A 16,503-nucleotide genomic window follows, 5' to 3' on the forward strand; every position below is an offset into this window, starting at 1 on the left:
CGCCATCAAAATGATACATTTAATTATTCTAGCTGCTGTGAGAAAAGGCTATAAACGATCCACCACCTGCAGGATCCTCACATGCGATAGCCTAGTAGCCGGGACAACTTCTTTATGTTTACAGACGTGACGTAATGACGCAGTGCCATGCTCGAATTTCCCGCGAAAACCTACCCGTACCACTCAGATTAGAAAACATTATTATAAGCTAACCGTTGTGAATCGGGCTAAAGTAAGGCGATAGTTTTGAACACTGGCTGGTTATGTACTTGCTCAAATATTGATTTCGGATCATTTTTAACCAAAAAAAGTTACGGACTGCAGCTTTAATAAAAAAATATTTATGATCAAACATTAATTGGTGGATCCCCTGCAGCACTGCTGCGGACCGCCGGTTGAAGACCCTTGGTTTACAGGGTTACCGGGGTAACGGCTGCATTTCTGCTGTTTCTGCAGCACCATCTGCTGTTAGAGTGTGAATGTGCTTTTTTACATCAGAGTGTGCACGCACCTCTTTGACGCACATACGGCGCTGTCGTGCATTTTAAATGGATGATGGGGAAAGTATTCTTCAAATGCATTCTAAAAATCTGAATAATAAATAATTATTCAAGTTTTTTTTTTAATTCCCACAATAACAATATCATGCATGTTCATTATCGTGATATTACCATATATAGGCACATGTCTACAACAGACACAATCCCTGCAGCATGTCACAAAATGCATTTCGTCCCGGAAAAGGACTGTGTGCACACAAATATTTGCATATTTCGTTGTTTTTGTTTGTGTTTCTTGTTTTATTAAAAAGTTCAGTAATGAAGAAGCACAAGTGCTTTAAATTAGTACTAGGTTTCTCATCTGACCAAAAATCACTTGCCACACTATTATGCTTTTGAGGTTGGTGTTTTGCAGAGATGAAATATTGACTGGGACACATTTAATCTGTTCTTTATAGTGTCTTTTCCCACAAGTCAGAGAGCACAGAAAGGTTTTAAAGCTTTAGGTGGTGTGATGTAACTTCCACTAACTGATAATTGCACTGGGTCATGCAAACATGAGTATTGTTTCAGCCCGTCTCCCAATTAATGGATGTGACTTGATCAACACATGAATAATGTGCTGTATAATTTTCCTAATTTACACATTTTAGTTTATCAAACCTTTTTCATTCAGTGCTCTTAAAACAAATTCATTTTCACAGCTTTTCTTCACATCCACAGCCTGAAGAATGATTATTTCGGTGTGAAAATGTGATGTTCAGTGATTCAGACATTGTTTTCAGCTGTGAACTCATAAGCAAACAAAAGAATATATGATAACACTTTACAACCAGGTCCCATTAGTACCGTTATTTAAAGGGATAGTTCACCCAAACATTAAAGCTCTGTCCACTTATCTATATAATGTTCACTATTATAGATCAGTGGTTCTGTCATCATTTACTCACCCTAAAGTTGTTCCAAAAATGTATGAGTTTCTTTCTTCTGTTGAACACAAAAGCAGATATTTTGAAGAATGTTGGTAACCAAACAGTTAATGGTAGCCATTGACATTTTTTCCATACTATGAAAATCAATCACTGTTTGTTTCCCAGCATTTTTCAAAATATATTCTAAACAGAAGAAAAAAATTCATACAGGTTCGGAACAACTTGAGGATGAGTAAATGATGACAGCATTTTCATTTTTGGTGAACTATCCTTTTTAATGCATTCACTAAAGTTAACTAACAATGAGCAATGCATTTGTTACAGTATGTATTCATCGTTGTAAACATTAGTTAATAAAAATACAACTGTTCATTGTTTGTTCATATCAGCTCAGGTCCATTAAGTAATTTTAACAGATCGTAACTTTTGATTTGAATAATGTGTTAATAAATGTAAAAATGAACTTCGACTAATTAATGCTTTAAAATGATTTTTCATTGTTAGTTTGTTTATCTACCATAAAAATAAATCACTTTAATTTCAATTGTTTTCTGGTTTTCTCCATTGATGTAATGTCTTCTGCTTTTATTATTCTCATTCATAAGTTGCTTTGAAAGCTTCTGCAAAATGAATAAATGGAAATGTCAGATTAACATAAATCAGTGAATTAAATTTAACCGTAGGAATATTCAACGTGTTTGTCTTTTGCAGGTTTTAAGAACTATTCCTTTTCTATTTCAACCTTCAACCATAATAATAATAATAATAATAATAATAATATACATAGGTTCGGTTTTATTGACAATGTAAATGTAGTTTGAAGGCTGCACAACAGAATGCAGACTGTTTCTCAATGTACAAAGATTGTATCAAAGATTACATTTCATAGACCAAGTAGATATTGTACTGTAGATATTAAATATCTGATCTGTAATAGCCAACCCATTTTTATCTGAAATTTCCTCATCCATGCTTGAGCGTCTCTGACCGATTGGGGACTCGGTGACAAAGGGAGGGTGGGCTGAGCACTAGGCCATATCCATTCAGGGTCAAAACCTTAAAAGGTGACTCGTGGTGGGCATTGCAAAAAAAAAGAAAAAAAAAAGGAAAAAACCTGAGCAAAAAAACAAAAAGGTGAGTGGAGAGAGAGGAGCACAGAGTTAGAGGAGGTCGACTGGGTCACTTTGTGGATGAAGAGAAGCGTTAATGGATTGCTACATCCTGTTAAGAGGCAGACAAGAGAGATAAAGGTACAACGAAATAAAAGCTGGATGTCAGAGCCACCTCAAGGAGAGTCAGAGTCGCTGGCGCCGATGGCTTCAACCTCACAGTGAGGGGTCGAAAAGTGGAGTTTGGGAACATGAAGCACTGCTTTTTCATCCTGTAGGTCTGAGCGCATCTTGTAGAAGACAAAGTTCTGCACAGAACATTAATGGCTTCTATCGCTCGCTCCGTATCTGGATCCAATCCAGACTGAATGATTGTAACAGAAATTAAAGGTCCCATATTTTCAAAACTGAAATTTCCTGGCTTTTTTCACGATAACTGAGGTCTAGGGGCTATTTAACTACCATATAAGTTTCAAAACAGTCAGTCCACAGTAAAATGCACACAACCTGCATAAAGTAGCTGTGATTTTTCACGAACCGTTGTGACTTCCGTAAAAAGTTGACGTCAGAACTACACAGTCACCGCCTTCAGTCACCACCCCGAGCACCGCCCACTGTCCCACTCTCCTTTTGCCAAACCCCAGACAACATCGCGTCCAAGACATTGCTGAGCAACAACAACACGGAAAAATGTCGAAAAGGTTAACTTTAACCACAAAACCAGATCGGCCGACCTGTAACGTTACACTCTCACTCAAAGGATGGACGATCTGACAGGATTGTTACTATGAGGTGGATCACATCTAACCTGTATAGTAAAGACAAACTCACCGTGTCTATCTAGTCATGATGAAGATGTATATACATTTCAATTTCAGCAGGCAACTATTTTTACAGCTACATTATTGTTCCAGCCAATAAAACTCCAGAAAGGTGTAAAATATGTGACCTTTAAGGTGGTAATGGTTGAAATGAATAAACCATGGAAAGAGTTAGCATGCAAACAGCAGTTTTGACATGAAAGTGACAGTAGCAAAGTTATTCCGATGTGCTTTGACAGGAAGCGTTCATGAGAACAAAAGTGCCTTTGTGCGTGTGTTAGTTCACATTAAGTCATCGTGTAGGAGCCATTTATGCTATGACTGTTGATTTATGACTTGTTCACACCCAAGTTGTCAAGAGAAAAGGTAATATTACGTTTGAACTATAGAGGGTGTTTGTGTGCAGGGGTGAGGTTGGTTATCAAACCACAAAACTCAGCAATCAGAAAAAGGGGAGGGGTAAAAAAGCAAATGGTAGGGCCATTTTTGACCATTGGCATCTGGGTAAAATGTGGCGGTTCAGCTTATCTAATGTTAGTTAGCAATAAAAGATTTCTATAGAGATTTCTTGAAAGATTTTCTATTTCTATTGCTTATTAATTGTTAGTAAGGTAGTTTTGAGTTTAGATATGGGGTCAGATTCAGAGATCTAAATTATGATCATGCAGAATAAGACATTAATATGTGCTTTATTAGTACTAATAAACAGCCAGTATGCTAGTAATTTGCATGCTAATAAACAACTAGTTAATAGTCAGAATTTTTCTCTAAAATATAGCGTTACCATATTTTTTTACATTGAATAATGTAAAATTATTTTTTCAATTAAACTTAAAAGTGCTCTATTAAAACAAATAAGCCCAAAGCATATATTATTGCTTAGTAACATTACTTAATAGTCTAAGTAAACGAAATTAATGAAAACAAAAATATCACATATTAATATCACATTAATTTTAGTTACACAAATATCAATTTAGTAAGCCTTGCCCTATAATTATGAGAATGTAATAAAGGCTTAATGATGTTTCCAGTATGTTTTAGACCTTTTTAATAGATAAATTAAATTTAGGAGATATAATACAGCTAAGATGGAGATAAATGTATTTAATTAAGATAATGATATGATTGTTTGATCTGAGATAGATAAATATACAGATTGGTACATTACTGACCTTTAGGTTTTTGGTCATGGTAACCAAAAACTTGTGTTATTTTGCTGATTTCATCATTTTTGAAATATACCAATTTCATTACACTAAATATTTGGATTTCTGATCACCGTATTTCTGATGACATTTAAAAAGTGGATCTTTTTTTTATGCCAATATTCAGCAGCCAGTTGATTTATTTTTCATATTGTGTCCTTTGAGAAGCTGTCTTTGGTGTGTGGTAATAAATGAATAATCATAATACTGTCTGATCAGCTTTTGTTTAGAATATGTTTGACTCTGGCCGTTACTGTAGCTTTAACAATGGTTTAAAATGGATTTCAGGAGGAAGAGATGCTGAAAGCTTTGTTAACACCACAGCTGTGAGCTAAGAGTGTAAAAACCAGCCTCGGTGTTGAATATTCGCTTTAACTTTTAGAGTAGGTGGCTGTTCTGTGTATGTTTGTGTGAGAAACACACAATGTAGGTGTCATTACAGCTGAAGATGTGATAGACGCTTGTTAGAGCAGCTCTTCCAGTGCGCAGAGTCTAATCATCTCCTCGTCTCTGCATTTTGTGTCTTTGTAGCACATCTGCGTGGATCAAATCAAAGTCTCACACCAGAATAATTTTCAAACTTTGTCCAGTGCTATCTTGCCTGGAGGTCAATGTGATAAAATCAAGTGTTTAAGTAGCTCTAAAACATCAGTCTATCGGTGTTTAATCAAGAATATTTAATTAGTTGTGAGAAATCAGGTGACGTTATTCAAGCACACTGATTGAGACACATAAGCATTAAAGAGATAATTCATGCAAAAATTAAAATTCTGTCATTTACTCACCCTCGAGTGATTTTTGGATGAAGTCAAATGTCTTTAAGTCAAAGTCAGTTCTGAGGAAATGCCATTCTAGATAATATTGTCACAAATTATTGAGTGATCAGCTGTAGCTGTAGTGGTATTAATTTAGTAAAATTTTTACTGTTTAAAAATATGTATTTATATGTATATCTCTGCATTGCAGAAAATAAGCAATAGATTATGTATTTATTTTCCACATCAATTTACTGTCATTGGTGACAATTAGGGAAAACTAAATGAAAATGCCTCAGTGTCCCAAGAAGCTGGATAATTACTTCTCAAAGAAAACAAAAAGAGATATTGCTGATGGAGGACAGGTAATTGAGCAGACAAGTGTCACTCATTCAGAAGATGAGAATCCCCGATGTCAGCTTGCTGCAATTTGGAGCGGTTAGCCAAGTGTAGAGCGCATCCTAAGTGAGATCCATTGTAAGATTGCAAACAGTATTTTCATTTCCAGTAATGGACTGTAGAAAGTTCAGGAAAGAATGGTATGTGATTTATGACTGGCTTGAATATAGTCCCAATGATCAGGTTTTTTGTTTCATGTGACGCACACCAAATGTGCATCACATGAATACTTGGCTTCTTGGCTATCTATACTTGGCTAAGCCACTGGCAACAAATCCAAGATGGACACATTTCAAGTGACTGAATTTGGCAACTGTAAAAAAGCCACGGAAAAGTTCAGTGAACATCAAAAAGCAGTAAAATGGGTAAAATGAAAAATGAAAGGCCATCAACAAACAGGAAGCATCACAAAAAAGCAGTGAACAAAGTTCAAAGAGTCAGAGTTAGTCTGCAGTCTACCAAAATTGGCAACTTCTTTGAGTTATTCTTGACTGTGCTGTTATTATTGACTTTTATTATTGTTGCCTTGGATGCAGTTTAGCCCTTCACTAAGCTAGGACATTGTTTTGATACTTATATTCGTAAAGATTTTTAATTTTTGTGCTTTAAATTTTTCTTGTCCCTTCAAGAGTCACCCATGACTGTATGTATATAAGAAGTAAATAGGACTGAACACTGAACCTTGTGGAACCCCTGATAAATATGTGGCGTGAGACGTGAGGGTTCAAGCTGACGGTTAGTTATGTAAATAAGAAAAATGTTGATGAATAATCTTTATAATCTTATTACTATCTTCTGTTACATCTAAACATGTCAGCACAACATTCACAATGTTTTACATTCAAATCTCTGTAATTTAGGGTGACTATCAAAGTGTACACAGATGGTCTAGCACCTGTTTCACTGCATTTGAGAGGTTATTGCTTTCGCCATTGCTGCACAGTGACAGGTTTACAACCTTTATTTCCTCTTATTTAGGGATAAACATTACAAGCTTTGGTAGTTCCTGTAATAGGAATGCTAAATCAGACCGCTTACATTTTATTGGAAGCTTGTAGGTGGAAAGATGCTGATGATAATACTCAGGAAAAAATACCTGAATAGTGAAGATAGCATGCAGTATATATCAGCACTTCCAGAGGAAGTGTTTATTATCTGTGGGCACATCCTTTAAAACATAATGCATGAGCATGATACTGTCCTTGAGTCCTTGCAGTAGGAAATGCGCATGTAACTGAGCTGAAGGACTACTTTGATAAATGGGTATGTGTGCAGCATATCTTTGTGTTTATACAAATGTCTCATCATGGTCTGAGCAGGATAATATTTATTCATTGACTTAAACACAAAAAACACACAAAAAACAAAACAAAACTGTATTCTGTAAAATTGTATTTATTTCTGTTATGCAAAGCTGAATTTTCAGCATCATTACTCCATTTTCACATGATCCTACAGAAAACATTCTAATAAATTATTCTAATGCTCAATTATTATTGGTGCTCAGTTATTAATAGTGTTTTTTATTATTACCAAAGTTAAAAACAGTTTTTGCTGCTTAATATTTTGCATAAACATTTTTTTTCAGTATTCTATGATGACTTGAAAGTTAAAAAGAACAGCATTTATTTAAAATAGAATTGTAGAATTGTAACATTATAAATGTTTTACTGTCATTTTTGATCAATGTGTTGCATACTTGTTGAATAAAAGCATTCATTCCCATTAAACACAGACTAATTAATCATCAGCACTGAACAAAAACTCTGGTGTTTTGAGCGGTGAGAGGCTATGACTAACTTATACTGTACAAACTGTATTTTCTGTCGCCCTACACCAAACCTACACCTAAACCTACCCCTCACAAAAAACTTTGTGTATTTTTACAATCTCAAAAAAACTCATTCTATATGATTTACAAGCTTCTGTATCCATGGGGACCTCAATTTAGGTCCCCACCGTGACACAAGTCCCCATGAGTTGGTGTGTATTCAGCTTTAAGTCCCCACCAGTATAGAAAAACATGTACAAACACACACACACACACAAAACCCCAAACATTTGAATGGAAGTATATTGTGGTTTCTGCATAAATATTAGGTAGAGCAACTGTTTTCAACATTGATAATAACCAGAAATGTTTCTTGAGACGCAAATCAGCATATTAGAACGATTTCTGAAGGATCATGTGACACTGAAGACTGGAGTAATGATGCTGAAAATACAGCTTTGATCACAGGAATAAATTACATTTTAAAATATATTCAAATTATAAAACAGTTATTTTAAATTGTAATAACATTTCACAATATTACTGTTTTTACTGTTTTTGAACATATAAATGGAGCCTTGGTGAAATATTTGGTTTCCAAATTTTTTTCAATATTGGTTTCCTTTGACAAGTATGGGTCTGTCTGTCTGTCTGGTGGAAATGGCCAAAATTCACCCGGGGGTGGGGGGGCTGTATCATCAGCTAATTAATCATCAGCACTGAACAAAAACTCTGGTGTTTTGAGCGGTGAGAGGCTATGACTAACTCAAATGTTAACAAAGGTATGTTAACACAGCTTTATCCATATCAAATTTTCTGTTATTGCATCTGTTTAAAGTAAAATGTTTCGATTTTCGGCAATATCAATGTTCATCCTAGATAATTTACCTGAAGCCATGCACAGACGCATTTCCATTGGCTGCAGTCTACAGGTATTATGCCCAAAAGTCGACATTACGCAGCTAACCAGACACAAATATCCTGTTTTTATTATCATATATTGCACTACATTTATGTGCGTAGGCTATTGAATGAATAAAATATAGAATTCCCTTTCATTTAAAAAAAAATTTAACCAGTTGGAACTGGAACGCCATCCCCCTCGAAATTCACTCCCCAGAATCTGTCCTCCACATATATACACAGGGCTGGAAATAGATAGATAGATAGATAGATAGATAGATAGATAGATAGATATACAGTCCTTGTCAAAGTACTAAGATAAGTCACTAAATGTGAATGAGTCAAGTACAGTAAGTGTGAATCATAGAGGAAAATTAAAGTTGAAGTGCGCCATTTCTTCAGTGTTAAATCCCAGCTTAGCATACAGTACAGAGAGTAATACTGTAAATGAATTATTTAGAGGTTGACTTAAGTCAGCGTTCAAGAAACCTATTTAAAAATGATGATGATGATTATTATTATTATTTTGCAATTATGTTTGCTGTCACTAGTGGTGCATAAGTTACACAGTTCACCTTTATGAAGCTGAGACCGCAAGACATCATGAAATCGCCAGCACTCCTTTGTTTAGAGACACAGATGCCAAGAAACCCGTTCTGCTGCTCCGAGGTTTCTGGCAGCAGTCATACAGGCCTGCATAAACTCTGATAGATGTCTTCACTGAAGATCAGTGAGCAATGGATTTACATTGTGAAGGCTGAAACAAAAGTATGCAGGGAAAACGTATCAATTCAAAACTCATCCATTCAAATTTCAGTGTAACTGAGATGTCTAACAACTCTGAGCACATAAACATGTAACCTTAACAGAGTCAAGGAAGGACATGTAATAAAATACTAATAATCAAACAAAATCAAACATATTTTCTGTCTTTGTGTTAGTGGGGGTATTTTTTCAGCTCTTTGTCAAATTGTTTTTTATCTCATGTTATAAACCCCCTCCTCATCTTCAAATCAATACCTTATTACTTCTATCTCCACTGCCCCGCTGCACTAACTCAGGAATAAAGCAGAAGATCTCAAAAATGTATCAACAATTATCTTTAAATATCTGTTTTCCTCGAGTGAAGAACATTGCGTCGAATTCAGACACAATCAATCTAGCCCAAGACGAATAATATTCCCAGATTCTTCTAAAATGTTAGATTTAATTTTTCTGCTAGAATAACGTGAGCACCAACACAAATCATCCGTCTAACTGTCCTGTGCCTCTGCGTTTCTCAGCTACCTAACTAGCTATATCAGTACTGCTGGTAAACAACTAAAGAACCAAACAGCAGCAGGCTTTTTGGAGGGCAGTTACTCCAGTATCCATCATATCCAGCACTAGAATAGTGGTAAAGTTTGAGAGACGTGTACGTTTTAGTGATTAGTTCTGAGTAAACAGAGTTGGCAACTTCAGCTGAGAAAATAAAGTATAGTAAAGAGGAACATTAGGAATTTCTTTGTGTTATCTTGGTGTCTATGTCTGCAGCTGTGTGTGTATAATAAAAATAAGTCTCTGCTTGACTGAATTAAATGCTAAAATGAATCTGAGACAAATGCGCTTTGCCTTTAGCTTACTGACACACGTCAGCTGTAAAAAACATACATTAATTTTGAATGTCATACTTAAGTGTCACATTAACTCCTGTCTAGGCAAATTATAACACAAGATAATTGTGACTGCGCACAGTGATGAGGAACAGACAAAGTCCTTTAAAGTGCTTTTTAATTATACTTTTTAAATTGTAAATAACTATAATACAATTCAAATGAAAATACAAGCAGTTCAACTGAGAATCTATTCTACATTCTTTTCCTGTTTCCACATTTTTCATTATGAGCAATGGGAGCGTTCTCTTTACTTAGATTTGACTGGACTTTAATCAATGGGTTCTCTGCCTTCCAATCTATTTCTTTAATCGATTTTTTTTATAATGTGGACTGTTAGTTAAAACCCAATGAGTTAAGGTAACTCAAACCATTTGAGGAAATCAATGAAGTTTAAAAACCAATGCTTATGAGTACTATGAACTTATTCCATTCGAGTCCAAAAAAAAGAGAGAATAATTCTTAAAGGGGAACTATTATGCAAAATTCATTTTTACATGGTGTTTGAACATAAATGTGTGTTGGCAGTGTGTAAACAACCACCCTGTAATGACAAAAATGCACCCACTGCTTTTTTTTAAATCCCCATAAATCATAAGCAGCAGAGGCGGTTTCTTCATTAGGGCCAGAAGTGTGAAAGGGAGGGATTTTTTTCTATCACATTCAACCACACGCTAGCTGTCACTGTTCTGTTTGTTCTGCCTCTGGGTATATAGTCCAAATCAGCGTCAAGTCACATTGTGTGTAGTACTTCTCCTTTTTGGGCGATTTCACTCTGACTGAGAATCGCCCCGAGTGTTCTAATACACTTCCATTCAAAGATATTTATTTTATTAACTAAAGGCACTGCAGTGAAATCTCTATGAGTTCTGGGAGGGCTATCACTAACATGCTTTCGTCATCATATGTAAACTTAACTTGTGCAACGATTGGCTGGAACAAACATCCCTCTATTAATTATCTTTAACCTGAAGTCAGGACTAGTCTGTATGGCCTGAATAAAGCAAACCAATATCTTACCAGTAAATTTTAGATGGATGACGATTGTAATGGAGGTAAAGACGATTACAGTGACATACAGGAGTCGTACATTATTAGACATGCTTTATTATTAGTGTGCAAATAAACAAACCGTGTGTGCGCTCTCTGATAGCTTTTTGCACAAACAGATTTCAGTATGGTCACATGTCTGGCAAGTGTTTCATAATGGACACTTGATGAAGAAAAGTGTTTTTATAGGAGTTTGCAATGGTCAGTGGGGTTTATATACATATGGGCACCAATACTCACTCTGACAGAGGAACTGTTCATTGGTCATGATGAGCTGCCTTCAGATCACCACATTCGACAAATTCTTTATTTAAAATGTTTCAAGTCTTAATATTTTTTCTTTTGTTATACTGGGATAAAGCATACTGAGATGTATGCTAAAATTGCTGGATGTGGTGCCCTGCCTAGAAAATTTTCCGCCAGCCGCCACTGATAAGCAATGTCTCAGAACAAGCTGTTCGCAGAATCTGTACTATGTGACATCACTTTGTACAGGCCACGCCCACGACTGTTGATAGGCACTGCCGTATTAGCAGAGACCCCGCCCTGAGTGAGCCGCACACAATCCGCCATGTTTATCTTCACGATAGAGCATTTAAAAGCAGCATTCAAATAAGAAACGTCTTCTTATTAAAGCTATAAAAGTTATTCAGTCAAGAGCACTGAGTGATTTTCTGTTTTTATTTTATTTGTTTTATTTTATATTAACAGCATAGACAGCAGTAGGTACTGTATATTACGCTGTTGTCACTTAATACACAGATCTAATATAAAAATGTGATTTCTTTCCCAGCTGTTTACCTTCAGAGACATAACCGACTGTGTTTATGTAAATTATGTGTGTTTTGCTCTCAGAAAACACTGTACCAGAAGTTTTAACTGATATGGCTTTAAAACGCATGCAAATAAGTTTTCAGGGTGATAGACATTATAATCAAAACCTATGTTTTGTTTTGGCAGTGTATCCGAGGTACGAGCTGTAAAGGCACAGCCCTATTCAGGAAAAAGGGTCGGGGAACAGCAGCTCATTTGCATTTAAAGATACAGGCATGAAGACAGCGTGTTTCTGCTTCCACTCAAAATAGGCATTTTCAAAATGGTATAATAAATGATCTGTGGAGTATTTTGAGCTGAAACTTCACAGACACATTCTGGGGACGGCTGACATATTACATATTGTAAAAAAGGGCATAATAGGTCCCCTTTAGCTATAAATTAAACTATAAATCCACTCAAATACTTTGCATAGATGACCTCTACAGACCTAAATGTCAGCGGAGACCATGTCAACTAGATGTGACCATAGACAGATCCCTACGAAGACCTCGTCACTTCGACGACCATCGGCACAAGACCACAGGAACCAGACAAATCCTCTGCACAATCTGACCTGCAGCCTGGAATTAAACCACACCATGTTGGTTTCGTCTGGCCAGAGGAGAACTGGCCCCCCGACTGAGCCTGGTTTCTCCCAAGATTTTTTCTCCATTTCTGTCACTGATTGAGTTTTGGTTCCTTGCCACTGTCGCCTTTGGCTTGCTTAGATGGGCATGCTTGACTGATTGCACAGACACTATTGGAAGAGAGCTGAACTGGATGATGACATCACTGAATCATCAATGAACTGACTTTAGCTGGAAAAATGGCTCTTTGTTATTGTCCTCTTGCATTATTGACAAACTATTTTCCTGTTTGACACTGTAAAGCTGCTTTGACACAATCTGTATTGTATAAAGTGCTATATAAATAAAGGTGACTTGACTTGACTTGCATAGCTTCATTCTTACTAAATTGCATAAAACCATTAAAATTTGAAATTTTAACTCAAATCCACACTAGTCATGGGCGCCTTCTAAGCACTGATTTGTGAAGCTTTTGAAACCTTTGCTTACCTGAGAGCACTCTGTGTTTTTCTGGCTTACACACAGTCTTGGCCTAATGGTTAGAGAGTCTGACTTGTAACCCAAAGGTTGTGGGTTCGAGTCTGTCACAGTCATCTGATGAAGTGCCCATGAAAGCCACCAGAGGGCACTCCTCCCGGATCATTGCCCATTGATTGTGGACTTAAGTTCCCATCACCCTTGCTCTGATTATTGGTCCATTATCCTCAGCTGTGTGCAATTATGTGAGACTCAGCTCACCTGTATTTATACCCTTTGGTCTGTGTCTTTGGTTGCTGCAGTATTGCGTTCTGTTTCCTTGTGCTTTCCATTACTCTGTGTTTATGGATTCTATGCTTTTGGATGACCTTTTGTCAGTGTTTTTGCCTGTTGCTTTGTTTTTTGGATCATTGTCTGGAACTACAATAAAGCTGCTATTGGATCTTCAATATTGCCTCAAGAGCATTCTGTGACAGAATACTTCAGCCACCATCTCAGATCCAGCAGCTAGTCTTTACTGACCTCTGAATCATGGACATTTGGGTTCTTCCTCCGGCTTCTAAGAAGGAGCAGAAGGCTTAGCTCCAGATGTTGCCGGCTCTTTGTCAACAAGGGATGGGAGTAGAAGGTCTTGCACAGACTTTTTGGACTTTGGCCGTAGGACTGGAACTTTGTAATTCCGAGTTCAACAAGATTTTTAATGAATGCTTGGATTACCCCTTTCCTCTGTGGGAGATGGAGGGACTGAAGACTCTTGACTTTTGGGGTTTTATTGACTATCTCTGTTACCACAGTTTAGTGGTTCCATCCGGTCAGTCTGTGCCTATTGCAGTGCCCCTGGAGAGTCTCAAGTCGGATTTAACTTCCCCAGAGAATAGTGAGGTTTCTTTGTCTTCATCTCGCAAGTGAAGTTCGAGAAGGAGGAGGGCAGCAAGGCCCACTCCTGTTGTTCCAGAGCCCGCTCCAGTCCAGGAGTCCTTAGAGCCCACTCCAGAGTTTGCTCCAGCCCGGGAGCCTTCAGAGTCCACTCTAGAGTCCGCTCCAGTCAGGGAGCCTCCAGAGTCCACTCCAGAGCCCGCTCCAGTCCGGGAGCCCTCAGAGCCCACTCCAGAGCCCAAGTCCACTGCAGAGTCCACTCTAGTTCGGGAGCCCTCAGAGTTCACTCTAGAGCCCGCTCCAGTCCGGGAGCCTTCAGAGTTTACTCATGAACCCGCTCCAGTCCGGGAGCCTTCAGCGTTCACTCATGAACCCGCTCCAGTCCGGGAGCCCTCAGAGTTCACTCCAGAGCTCACTCAAGTCTATGAGTTCATTCCAGAGCTCACTCCAGTTCACGAGTCCGCTCTAGAGTCAGTTCTGCTCTATGAGTTCACTCCAGAGTTCGCTCCAGTTCACGAGTCCGCTCCAGAGTCCACTCAGGTCTATGAGTTCATTCCAGAGCTCGCGCCAATGTACGAGTCCACTCCAGAGTCAGTTCTGGTCTATGAGTTCACTCAAGAGTCCACACAGGTTTACGAGTCCGCTCCAGAGCCCTCTCAAGTCTATGAGTTAATTCCAGAGCTCGCTCCAATCTACGAGTCCACTCCAGAGCCTGATCCAGTCCTTGAATCCGCTCTTGAGCCCACTCAAGTTTATGAGTTCACTTCTGAGTTCGTTCCAGTCCAGGAGTCCGCTCCTGAGCCTGCTCCAGTTCCTCCTGAGTTGGCGGCTTCGGCTGCAGAACGTCCCGGGGTAGTGGCATCCGATTCAGCTCCTTCTGAGGTGGCAGCTTCCACTGCAGAACCTCCCGAGGTGGCAGAGTTCACTTCAGCTCCTCTCTGGGCGGTGGCGCAGACTTCTGAACTCTCAGTCTGCCCTGTCACGGCCATGGAGGCCGTTCCTGAACTTTCAGTCTGCCCTGTAATGGCCAAGGAGGTCGTTGCTGAACTTTCAGTCTGCCCTGTAATGGTCAAGGAGGCTGTTCCTGAACTCTCAGTCTGCATTGTCTTGGCCAAAGAGGCTGTTCCTGAATTATCTGTTTGTCCTGTTATTAACCTCTCTGTGCTTTCTATTCCATCCCAGTCTGAGTCATCTTGGTGGTCTCCTGCACCATCAGCTCCACAGAAGTGGTCCTCAGCTCCATCAGCTCCACCCTGGTGGTCGTCTGCTCCGCCATGGGGATCTACTGTCCCGTCTGCTCTGCTGTGGTGCTCTGCGGCTCCGCCCTGGACTCTTGCTCTGCCAACTCTGCCCTGGTTTCCTGGTTTACCTCTGACACAAGACCATCTTCCACCACATGGGCCTGGCCCACCATCCCTCCCCCTGATCCGCCTCCATTCCACCTCCCTCCTGGATTTTTTTTTACACATGGTGGAGCGTCTGGAACCCACTCCTTAAAGCGGGGGTGTCACAGTCATCTGCTGTGACACCTACCAGAGGGTACTCCTCCCGGATCATTGCCCATTGCTTGTGGACTTCAGTTCCCATCACCCCTTGCTCTGATTATTGGTCCATTACCCTATTATGAGAGACTCAGCTCACCTGTATTTATACCCTTTGGTCTGTGTCTTTGGTTGCTGCAGTACTGCATTCTGTTTCCTTGTACCTTCCGTTACTCTGTGTTTATGGATTCTATGTTTTTGGATTACCTTTTGTCAGTGTTTTTGCCTGTTGCTCTGTTTTTTGGATCATTGTCAGGAACTACAATAAAGCTGCTATTGGATCTTCAATATTGCCTCAAGAGCATTCCATGACAGAGTCTTGGAACCGCCAGTGATTGTAGGTAGGGGATGAAGTGAATGACCAGCGCTCTCTTCCACCCTCAATACCACGACTGAGGTGAGACCCTTGAGCAAGGCACCGAACACCCAACTGCTCCCCAGGTGCCACAGCAAAAATGGTTGCTCACTGCTCCAGGTGTGTGTGTGTGTGTATGTGTGTGCTCACTAATTACTGCTGTGTGTGCATGATGGGTGAAATGCAGAGCACAAATTCAGAGTATGGGACACCATTCTTGGACTCATGTCACGTCCCTTCCTTTCAAAGAGAGCTAGCGAGAGAGTCTTACATACCACACAGAAATGACATACACAATGTAATGTGTAATTGCAACACTCATTACAAATGTAGTAGAGTAAACAGTACAGATACTTATTCAGAAATGGAGTGAAGTAGAGAGTAAAAGTTGCTAATATCTTTGATACTCAGTAAAACTACAGAGTATCCAAAAAGATACACAAGTACATTAATTAATTACATTTACTCAAATACGTTACACCTCTTGCAATGCATCCTTTGTTCCTTGGACTATGAAGGATACAACAGATGGATCTTTCGCAGCCCGGGCTATCCCATAAACTGTTGCATATAACTTTAAAAAAAGTCTAGAATAAACATTACTAACGCTCGTCAATGGCAGCTGGCACAAGCACAATCCTCTGTAGGCTAGAACATCCCATTTACAGTTCTGCTCAAATGTTTACATACCCCATAAAAATACCATAAAAAGTTAATAATTTTAACAAATAAGAGGTGTGTATGTGTGTGT

The 16,503-nt window shown here is 38.7% G+C and overlaps 1 protein-coding gene across 1 annotated transcript in view; it reads right to left on the reverse strand.

Moving 5' to 3' along the window:
• Nucleotides 1-15,872: 15,872 nt before the first annotated feature.
• Nucleotides 15,873-16,503, reverse strand: part of LOC107692968 (follistatin-related protein 4-like) — a 225,917-nt gene continuing 225,286 nt past the window's right edge. The window contains exon 18 of the transcript XR_001634694.1: nucleotides 15,873-15,897. The gene's annotated coding sequence lies outside the window, so the exon portion shown is untranslated. The remainder of the gene's footprint in view (nucleotides 15,898-16,503) is intronic.

Source organism: Sinocyclocheilus anshuiensis, unplaced genomic scaffold, assembly GCF_001515605.1.
Source record: "Sinocyclocheilus anshuiensis isolate Anshui unplaced genomic scaffold, SAMN03320099.WGS_v1.1 scaffold658, whole genome shotgun sequence".
NCBI lineage: Eukaryota > Metazoa > Chordata > Actinopteri > Cypriniformes > Cyprinidae > Sinocyclocheilus > Sinocyclocheilus anshuiensis.